Here is a 12244-nt window from a genome sequence, read left to right on the forward strand (position 1 = left end):
TCCTACTGTAAGCCAGTTTTTCTAGTGAATTTTAGCCAATAGAATGTAAACAGCACTTCCATGTCTTGGCCTGTATAATTTACACAAGTAATCTTATATTCTCTCTCTTTCTTCATTTACTCTCTGTATTAAGATGACATCAAGGACATAGAAGAGAAAAATGATAAGATAGAAAGAGCCCGAGTCTCTGAAAAACCAAGTGGAAGTTGCCAGCTTGGAACCACCTTATTGGATTATGAAATGAGTGAGAATATATTTTCACTGTGATAAAGCAATGAGATTTTAACTTTTTTGTTACAGCAGCTAGCATTACTTTTCTGCCTAACAAAGAATGTGACATAAAAATGGAGCACTGATATAACAAACTAAACTATGTGGCATAGATTATAGATTTAGATCTCAGGCAGTGGATGGTGAGAAAACATATTACAGACTAGAATGTGTAGAACACAGTATGCCATTGGAAATAGTTAATAAAACTCTGACCTGTAATAAGTTGGAAGGCAGAATATAGACCTACTCTTCCTGTAGCTCCAGAGGAATTAGTTGATGAGAGAGTCAGAATTTAACATGTGTTGATTACACTTGTATTGTGTTAGACTTCAGATATTTTAATAAGGCATTTTCAGAAAGAAATAAGCTCGGGTAAAAATTGGCTAGTTTTCAAAGATGAAAATAGTTATCATATTCTTACGATGAATGAACTGAATAAAGGAACAATTCTATAGCTTCAGTCCAGAGAGAGGACTTAATATATTGTTCTTAAAAGACATGCTGGATTGTCACCTGTAGCCTTTCAGTAATTGTCACCAGAGCGATGGGGGATAACTACTGTTTGGTGCTGTGGCATTACATGATGATAATTCACTACAAAAAGTAGCTATGATATGCTTTCAGCAAATTTCTTTTGATCGTAGTCCATTGGTTTATCAATTTTTTGAAACACATGGCCTTTTACAGTATAAGCATTAAAGCTTAAAACTTATCAAAAGTTAGAATAAATTAAAAACTGTTATCAGCTTGCATTTGAGCTATATTCTGGCCTAAAAAGTAATATTATCTCTCAACTGACAGCCCTCCTTTTTTTTTTTCCAATATGAAGTCCTCTAAATCAATTTAATTTATTGTACATATAAACTTTTATCTTGGCGCCAAAAACACAATTCAAAATCCAATCAATAGCTGAGAAAAATGATTTCAAAAAATGTTCAAAAATATGACCTCTGACTGAGTTTTTGTGAAGATTGATTCATATGCTCTCTCTTCCATGAGGGGCATCTTGCTGCCAACGGCAAACTTTTACAAGACTCTCATTTCAAAGCTAATCTTGAGAATGTTCTGGAGTGTTCAGAGATTGCTGATGTGACGAACAATTACCTGAGAAGCGGGACTTGTCTTTTCTTAGCCACGCAGCCACACATAGTTAGAACAAAACTCTGACTCAGTCAGCACCTCGTTATGCCAATTTGTCTTCAAACATCCAAGCAATCAGTTTTTTTAATTGTTTCTGAGCAAACAAAATGAGGGTACTCTTCAACCAAGATATAACTGGATAATCAATAGAATAAATTGTTGGCTCCCTAAAGGAAAAATACCAGGTCCTCTACTGCTTTCTCATAATAGGTTGACACTCTTCCATCTGTAGATAAAGTTTCTTAACTACCTTGGCTTTGATCATTTGGACTTCACTAAAGCTGTGTAAGGTTTACAGGGTGAGGATTATCATACAAGTTTTAGATGACTTATTTCCAATTTCTGCTGAAAACAGAAGACAAAAATGTCTGTAAACTACAGCAGTGGGATTTAAATTTTCGCATAATGTAAAACTCACTGAGCTTGAGAATCCATGGGGCAATTTGGCACAAGTGCTGACCATACAAATCTTCCCAAAGCCCTTCAGTTCTTCTTTCTTCCTGTCTCAGTTCATACATCATGGCTAAAGGCAGGGATTTTGAAGGCTCAAACCCTGTGAGGATATTGTAATTGCTAACACTAAAGAATTCTCCTACATCAACTGTCATTGGGTTGTTGAATTCACCGCATTTACAAAAAAAAAAGTTTAGAGAGTTTGGCTTTTCCTGCTTACACTTTTCTTTTAACTGTACAAATCTATACTGGGAGTTGGAGATTTTGAGTTCAAGATCCAGTTTTGATGCTAATAATTAACTATATAGTCTTAGATAAGTTGACCTTAGATTTTGCATATTTGAACATTTCCTGTTCTAAAATGATGATTTACTCTACCCAACCACCAAATATTTAGTTGTTACAATAAAAAATACAGGTGAGAGTTATTTTAGTCAATCTAAACTTAGAGCCAGCCTGAAAGGATTTCAAGTCCTAACTCACCCACTAGCTACCTGTGGTAGCATGGGGAAGTTACTTAAAATACCTCAGTTTAGTAATATGTAAACAAGAGGTGATAATAAGATTTCTCACGTATGCCTAGAAAACAATAGGTAAGACTATCTGTCAGTGATGGGCACATATGTGTTCAACAGAAGAGAATCATAGGATTCATAGAATTATGGAATTTTTATTCAATAACAGGTATTAAAGATATCTAATATTGTGCTTCGAAATGAATATAACCTACAACATCCTTGAAAATGATAGGTGAATTTTTCTAGTTATAGGGAATTGAATATTTCTAGTTATATGCCTGAATTGTTAGGAATGTACTTCTTTGGGTTTATAGTTCTTATCATTTTTAATCATTTGTCCAAATCCCATTGTGGTATACATATGACTATCTTTCACATAGAAAATGATAGCTGTCATTCAACCATGAATTTCCTATTTTTCAAGGTAACAATTACCAAGTTTCAACTTTTCTTCGTATTGCATAATTTTAAGATTTTTACCGTTCTGGCTTGTACTGTTTAGAAAATCCACTGTACCAATATGTGTACATATATATTCATACATACATACATACATTTGATAAATGTTTCTGAGCATCTTCTCTATGTCAGAACCTATGTTTGGAACTTAGGAAAAGAATACGAAGTAGACAATGGACTTTGCACCTAATGGAGCAGATCTTTTGCAGCTTTCATTCCAGAAGCAAACGATCAAAAATTTCACAAAACAAGAAAAGGAAGCAATGAGTTCATATCTGGGCACAAACCTTTAGTTTCAAAAGCAAGAAAGTATATAACCTGTATTATTTCTGTGTATCAGAAAAGATGATTTAAGATTTTGTGAGGGTTTTTAAATAAAAAAATTTAAATATAATAGAATTCTTGTTTGACCCCCGAATGATCCATATGAAGCAAACCCATATCAGAGTAGTAAGCTAGTGTGTTTGCTTGGCCAATTTTTCTTTTAATTGTAAAAGGATTCTCACAATCCAGTTAATTAACACACCTATCACCTCATACATTTATTTTTTCTTTAGTGAGAACATTTAATTTTACTCTCTTAGCAAATTTTAATTATACAGTACAGTGTCATGTCAACTATAGTCCCCATGTTTTATATCAACCTCTCCCTATTTTCCCCACTTGCATCCCTGGAAACTACTTTTCTACTCTCTATTTCTGAGAATTTGACTTTTATTTTAGATTCCACATATAACTGAGGTCATATGGTATTTGTCTTTGCCTGTCTGACTTTATCTCACTTAGCATAATGCCCTCTAGGTCCATCAGTGTAGATGCAGATGGCAGAATTCCCCTTCTTTCTCATGGCTAAATAATATTCCACTGTATGTATGTATCACATCTTATTTATCCTTTATCTGTTGATGGATGTTCCATATCTTGGCTATTGTTCCATCTTATTTATCCTTTATCTGTTGATGGAAGAATGCTGCAATGAATGTGGGAGTAAGATATGTCTTTGAGATCCTGTTTTCATTTCTTTTAGCTATATACCCAGAAGTGGAATTGCTGGATTATATAGTAGCTTTAGCTTTATTTTTATTTTTGAGGAACTTTCATACTATTTTCCATAGTGCCTATGCCAATTTACATTCCTATCCTTTTCTCTACATTTTCACCAACACTTATTCTCTCCTGTGTTTTCGATAATAGCTATTCTAACAGGTGTGAGGTGACATCTCATGGTTTCAATTTGCATTTCCCTGATGATTAAAGATGTTGAGCACCTTTTCATGTATCTGTTGGCCATTTATATCTTCTTTGGAAAATGTCTTTTCAGGTCGTCTGCCCATTTTTCAGTTCAGTTGGATTGTTTGTTTGTTGCTACTGACTTGTATGAGTTCTTTATATATCTTGGTTATTAACTCTTATCAGATTAATGATTTTCTCCCATTCTGTAGGTTGTCTTTTCATGTATTTTCATGTTGATGATTTCCTTTGCTGTGCTGAAGCTTTTTTGTTTGATGTAGTCCCACTTATTTTTATTTTTGTTGCCTTTGCTTTTGGTGTCAAATCCAAATATCATTGCTAAGACCAATGTCAGGGATGTAACTTGCTATGTTTCTTGTAGGAGTTTTATAGTTTAAGGTCTAGTTCAAGTCTTTAATCCATTTTGAGTTGGTTTTTGTGTACGGGCAAAGATAGGGTTCCAGTTTTGTTTTTTTATGTGCTTGTCCAGTTTTCCCAACACCATTTATTGAAGAGACTGTCCTTTCTCCATTGTATATTCTTGGCTTCTGTTGTAAATTAATTAACCATATGTGCATGAGTTTATTTCTGGGCTCTCTATTCTGTTCCATCGATCTATGTATCTGTTTTTATGCCAGTACCATATCGTTTTGATTGTTTTAACATTGTAGAATAGTTTGAAATCAGGAAGCTTGATGCCTCCAGCTTTGTTGTTTCTTCTCAAGATTACTTTGACTATTTGTTTTGTATGTGTGTGTGTGTGTCCTCACAAATTTTAAAATATTTTTTTTTATTTCTGTGAAAAATGCAGTTGGAATTTTGATGTGGATTGCACTGAATCTATAAATTGCTATGAGTAGTATGGACATTTTAACAATATTAATTCTTCCAATCTTTGAGCATGGACTATATTCCCATTTATTTGTGTCTTCTTCAGTTTCTTTCATCAATGTCTTATAGTTTTCAGTGTACAGATCTTTCATCCCCTTGGTTAAATTGATTCCAAGGTAATTTTTTTTGATGCAACTCTTGTTAGGCTAGTTGGTTCCCTAGAGAGCATATTATGATTACGACCAAGGGCACTATACACTGACTAAAAATAGCAGTGTGTTCAGGTCATTAAATTTTTCTTTGTTTTCATTTTTCTAATAAATATAGGAGATATAAAAGTCTTTCCAAAGCCTGGGTTGGCAAGATAACTTAATTGAATGAAGGCGTATCACAAAACTTTTTTTCTCTTAAATCAAAAAAATTCATAATGAACAAATTGTGAGTGAAATCCAGGAGAAAAAGACAACTAAACATCACTAAATTAAAGTGAAGGGTTCAACTATGTCAACTTTGCAAGGTGGCAAATTGTAAAAGAGTAGAAGAAGATTCCAAAATGTGAAATCATGCTCTTTCTTCAACATGCCTAGAACCAGTACCAGGTAAATACAAAATAATTTATGCATTTATGAACAAATATTTATCGAGTACCTACTATGTGTCAGACACTGCTGTGGACTAAAATTATAAAGCAATAAGCTAAAGAAAATAAAAACCCCTGCGCTCATGAGATATATGTGCCCATAATTATTCTGAAAAATTTAAATATGTCCTATTTATATGTATTTCTCTTTTATTTATAGGCACCTTTATATACTTGGAAAGTTTGGAGGAATTAAGTATTGTTCATTTCAACTCACCTTTGAAAATAAAAGGTTTTAAATATAAAATGATTCACCTTATCACGAACTTTGAATATATTGCTTCTCAAAACTGTGGGGCTGCAGCTATAGCTTATTCATAATTTAAAGATCAAATTGTCAAATAAACTAATTACCAAAGACAGTCTTCACTGTCTAACCAATCAGACTCTGTCAGGAAAAGTCTGACTTCATTTTTTTCCAATTGAAATAAGTATTTTAATACAGTCTCCATGAGTGCATCCCCCTTTTGAGTTCTAAATCTAAGATGGATAAGGCCTAAAACATTACCTTGAGTTTGTCGCCTATCTTAAATAGAGCATCATCGCCATCCATATTTCTTAACGATGATCTCTTTGATTTGTTCTGACAAAATTCTACCGATCAATGAATTTTTTGAAAATTCTTGGGATATAGAGGAAGAGAATGCACTAAACAAAATTTCCTTTCATTACTACCCCATTCCACAATATATCTGGACTTAGAACTTCCCCAAATGGGTCCAAATCCCACATCTAATACCACTCTTTGTTTAAAAGAAGTTCCACTGATATTCCAAATTCTCCCTATGCTTAGCACCTGGGAGGCCATCATATAACCTTAGGCACTAAAGTAAGATTTCAGATGGGTGATTTGGATGCTTTTCTTTTGTAAAGTGAGACAAAGTCAGTTTCCAGGTGGACATTTGTGAGCTGAACCTGCATGATGCCCGGACGAGAGAGGTGGTCAGACAGGTTAGTTTGAGAAAGGATACATAAAAAAGTGGAGGATCGGGACTCTGATGCCCTTAGATGTAGCCATGCCTGTGGACCACTTGGAATTTCTCTGTGTACTCCAAGGGCGTGTATCTCACATTAAAACCCACTAATTTAGCATTCAGTCTCTGAACAATGTGTTGTATAAATCTGTAGTTTAAACACTGGGCTGAGAGAGGTTAGAGAGGCTTCTAAGCTGTAGTCTGTGCTTTCACCAAGCTCAGATTGTACACTCCAAGGGAATGACATGAAGGCAAAGTCAGTGTTCTACTTGGCCTAAAGATACAAACAGCTTGCTGTTAGGTTCCAATATTCAATCCAGACATGCTGTGTAGGGGTTTGGTTTATTTATTTGTTTTCCGTTTGAGCAATTCAAATGACGGTACCTCACTATTTAGGTCTGGTGTAGGCTGTAGATGAGACAGCATTTCATTAAGTCAGACAGAGAAAGATAAATACCATATGAATTCACTTATAGCAGAAGCTAAGGAACAAAAAGAACAAACTAATCAAAAACAGACTCACAAATATAGAGGAAAATTTGGTTATGGCCAGAAGGGAGCAGGGTTGGGGAGGCTAGGAGAAAGGGGTGAAGGGTTAAAGAAGTACAAATTAGTAGCTGATAGATGGTCACGGGGATGGGGAGCACGGCATAGGGAATGCAGTCAGCAGTAATATAATGGCTAGGTGGAGAGCCAGAGGAGAGAAAGAGCAATTAGGGGGATTATTTCATAAACTATATAAATGTCTAACCAATGTACTCTATACTTGAAACTAATAATAGATAACATTTAAAAAAAGACGTTTCATATATTTGAAATTATAAAAAAATGACAGTTTTCTCTTTCACCATGATATTCTATCACCTAATTCTTTTATCCAGTAAAAGGAGTGTTTCACTCTGGCATAATGATGAGCTTATCTGAGTGCAGCAGCACACGTGTACTGCATACTTCCTGTTTGTAGAGCCCTGTGCTAGGTCTCGGGTCCACAAAAAGGTAGATGGCTTGGGCTCCGGCACATGATAAATACCACTCAAGTCTTTATACACAAAAATTGCTATAGACTTTCTGAGCTTTAAAGCCTAGGCCATCAAGGAAGCCTTTCCAAGGGAGGCAAAAATTAAACAGAGGAAAGATATAATTGAAGAAAGCGGAGCGATTATTAGGAAAGCACTCCAGGAAGAAAATGCTATGCCTGTGAGATTCAATGCTCACAAGTACAGAAACTGAAGAAGAAAAGAATGGCCTGTGGATCCCCAGTTATAATTGGGCCAGGAGAATTGGTCAGGTTTGGATTGTTGACCCAACTAAATTGCTTATGATATGACCGCTTGTGAACAATACTTATTTTATCTGTAATGAACTTAAAGGACTCACAAAATGTGCCAGGTTCTCTATTTTTTAGTCCGTAAAATGCCAAGGCTGTATGTGGCCCTTTTTTCCTTTGTCTCACTCGAAGGCATTGATCAGCATCCCTATCAAATATTTGAAGAGTCACTGAAAATATGAACCTATACACAAAAATAACGCTCATTTCATACTAACGAAGGTGATGAAGGAAACCCCAAATCTCTTACATTCATCTTTGTTGTATCCTACATTGTGGACATGCCTGGAGGTGATTGACTTTTCAGGTGATAAAATCTTGGCAACATGGAAACAAATTTGGTACCTCAGTACTCATGACAAAGATATTTCCTGCTTCAAAACATTGGTGTCCACTGTAGAGTTAACTAATAATGTTTCTTATTTATTTAGTGTCTCTAAATTACCAGGAAGTATATTTGTCTCTTGCAAATAAGAGTTCGATAGAATAGCCGAGAGTCAAAGTTTGCTGCATAGGCAAAAATAGACACGGACAAGTAGGAGCTGATGTTTCCACTGGGTTTGTAGCAAAGCAAAAGTTTTTTGAAGACCAATAGCTTGGCCCTAATATGCTTAAGGTTAGGAGAAGAACCAAAATAATTTCATTGATGTCCCTATCTCTGGAGACAAATTGTATTCACTGCCTTGAGTGACCATTTTTTTATATATTGATTGTAGGTACTATGAGTTGACGGGATGTGGTGTGAAACTATCTTTCTCCTCAAGTATTTTTTTGTGGATGTAGAAGGCCAAAGAGATGCAGTTTGAGCAAACCTACATTGAAATGGAGTTCCAGTTGTTATGAATACAGGTAAAGAATAATTAGAGACAAGTTACTTTCAAAATAATAAGAAACAATACTCTGTCTAGGTTCTATTGTTATGGTTGATGTTTAGAATTAGGTACTGTGACAACCACGAGGAAAATGATGCTTTGAGAAGATATTTTTCCTGATGCTCTGGATCCAGTCTCTAACTAGTATCAAGATAAAGTAGGCAGGGGCAAAGAGAATTGTTTTTATTATACTACTGTTTTTATGACTGCTGCTGAAAATTCCATACCAATCAAAAAGAACAAGTGGGATCCCTACCAAGTAAACACCTTGACTGCAATCGAACAGTTCAAATCTGGAAAACTTTGCAATCTATCCATGTGACGTATTCCATTTTTCAGATAGCCGTAATCAGAGAGCTCTTAGGTTAAATTTGCAGTCAGTACCAGGTATAGTGCATCATGGACACAGACTCCCTTGTTTTTTTTTTTCTTAAATTTATTTATTTAAATTAGTTTCGAGTATACAGTATATTGGTTAGACATCTATATAGTTCATAAAACGATCCCCACAATTGCTCCCTCCCTTCCCTGGCCCTCCACTTTGCCATCATATTAATGCTAACTGCATTCCCTCTGCTGTGCTCCCCATCCCTGTAACCAACTATCAACTACTAATTTGTACTTCTTTAACCCTTCTTGGACTCCCTTGTTTTTTGACGTGATTCTTCTAGTTACGGAGCCCACATAGTACTCCAAAAGACCTACTGGAACATGTCTCAACTCAGAGGTCACCATTCCATGTGATATGAGACACTGGCCAATTAATACTTTGAATATATTTTGAGGCAAAGTACTTCTGTTTGTGAAGAAGTATTAATTTTCAGCCTAGAAATCAAACTCATGGGATAGTTTTGAATCTTTTACATCCATCAAAGAAGAGATTCAGCTAGATAAGAAAAACAAGTTGTATCAAAATATGCTGTTCCAGTTATGTTAGGCAAAACATCTGGATTTATGGATGATGTTTCCCTTATAACTTCATTCCCTGCAAATCTATATCAGGAGTATGGTGGTGAAATCGTTTAGTATATGCCTGCAATGTTATGAGTAATCACCAGTAATGGCAAAAGTAATGGACAATAGCAAGCAGTGATTTTATGCTCTTTCCAATGCTTGTTGCTCGAGTTATGGAAGAGTGTTACAAAGATCTACTGTACCATTAACTCCAATTCAAGATTTTCTTTTAAAAAAAGGAACCCTTGCCATATATTCATAATCAAAGACATAATTAATTTGTTTTCTCACCAACACTACCTTGCATTTCAATGAAACAGGATTGAACCTTCAAAGAAAGGAAAAGCTTGTGACTTAGCCAGAGAGTATAAAAAATTATGTGGAATAGAAACTTTTCAAAATATGTATCAATAATAATGATATTACGCATTTTCCTATCATAAATCAACATATGGAAGGCATTACTTGTAATTGACAGCGTTCAAGACATTGACTGTAAAAACTACAAGACAAATGTGAAGAATATTTTATATATGTTGATACATTTAGAGTTACTTATGAAATACCTTCTTTGAATTCAATATTGATACTATTGAATTGACACAAGACAGTGAATTTAATTCATTTGGACAAATGTCATTTGGAACTGATGTGTTTTTGCTTCAAAATAAAATCGATTTTTCTAAAAAAGAAGAGCCAGTTTTGGCCACATGGATAGAGATGTTAAAGGAAAATGCTTTTTTTTTTTTTGCTAACTATTTCAATTATTAGAGATATTTAAGTGTGTTTGCAATAACTTGAACATATGAATATAAAATTTCAACATTAAGTTTTATGAAATGTAAAAAGAAGTCAGCATTCCTGAGGAAAAGGAGCATCTGATTTAAGATAAGCTGTTGGTGTAACATGTATCAGACTTTGGAGGCTTAATACAAAAAAACGCAAAACATCTTAATACTATTTTGTATTGATTACATGTTGCAATTATGATATTTTAGGTAGCTTGGGTTACATGAAATATGTTACTAAAATTGGTTTCGTCTGGTTTCTTTTTTAAATTAAACGTTTTATTTTGAGATCATTGTAGTTTTACATGCAGCAGTAAGAAGTAATACACAGAGATGTCATATACCCTTTATCTAATTTTTTACAATGTTATCATCTCTGCGCTTCACTTGCTCAGCTTATCTACCCTCCTCTTCTCATGTGATTATTTACAGTTTGTATATTTTCCTTGGTAAGGTGTCTGTTCAAGTCTTTTTCTCTTTCTTAATTTTCTTGTTTACTTATTTTTTATTTTTAATATGTCTTTATTTTAGATACAAGTCCTTAACCAAATATATGTTTTGTAAATATTTTCTTCCAGTCTGTGGCTTAATTTTTTTATTCTCTCAGAGCAGAAGTTTTGTTTTCTTTCTTAAATGTTAATAAAGCCCAATTATTAATTTTTCTTTCATTTGTCGTGCTTTTGGTGTTGGGTGGTAAAAACTCCTGTGTTTTCTACTAGAAGTATTATAGTTTTACATTTTACAATGAGGTCTATGATCTAATTTGAGTAAATCTTTGTAAAACTGTAAACTGTGTGTATAGGTGTTTTTGTTTGTTTGTTTGTTTGTTTAGTGTATTGACATCCAGTTGTTTCAGAACCATTTGCTTAAAAGACTGTTATCTCTCCATTGAGTTAACCTTTGGTATTTCATTCAATAGGATTTCAATGATTCAAAAACACATATTGGCAGTGACCTGATAAGCTAGAGTGGAGTTTTGCTACCCCAAAATATGCCTTTTTAGGGGATATTGATTATTTTAAGCTGGTTATGTTTATTAAATTTATTGGGGTGACATTGGTTTATAAAACTACATACATTTCAAGTGCACAATTCAATAATATATCATATGGATATTGCATTGCGTGTTCACCACCCAAAGTTAAATCTCCTTCTGTCACCATATATTTAACCCCCTTTACCCTTACCTCCCCTCCCCTTCTTCCCTCTAGTAACTACTAAACTATCGTCTGTTTTCTATGAGTTTTTGTTTGTTTCATTTGTTTGTTGCTTTCAGTTTTATATGCCACATATGAGTGAAATCATATGGTTTTTAACTGTTTCTGTCTGACTTCGTTTAGCATGACAATCAAAATCCATTCATGTTGTAGCAAAGGGCAGTATTTCATCTTTTCTTATGGCTGAGTAACATTCCCATTGTATCTATGTACCACATCTTCTTTATCCAATCATTGATTGAAGGGCATTTTTGTTGTTTCCATGTCTTGGCCACCGTGAATAATGCTGCAATGAATACAGAGTACCTATATCTTTATGGATAACTGTTTTCAAATTTTGGGGGGTATATACCCAGAAGGATTGCTGGGTCATATGGTAATTCTATTCTTAATTTTTTGAGAAATGATTCTGTTTTCCATAGAAGCTATACCAGTTTACATTCCCATCATCAGTGTATGAGGGTTCCTTTTTCCCTACATTCTCTGCAAAACTTGTTGTTCCTTGTCCTGTCGATAGCATTCTGTCAAGTGTGAGGTGGTATCTCATTGTGGTTTTGATTTGCGTTTC

Source organism: Pteropus medius, unplaced genomic scaffold (genome assembly GCF_902729225.1).
Source record: "Pteropus medius unplaced genomic scaffold, Ma_sr-lr_union100, whole genome shotgun sequence".
Taxonomy (NCBI): Eukaryota; Metazoa; Chordata; class Mammalia; order Chiroptera; family Pteropodidae; genus Pteropus; species Pteropus medius.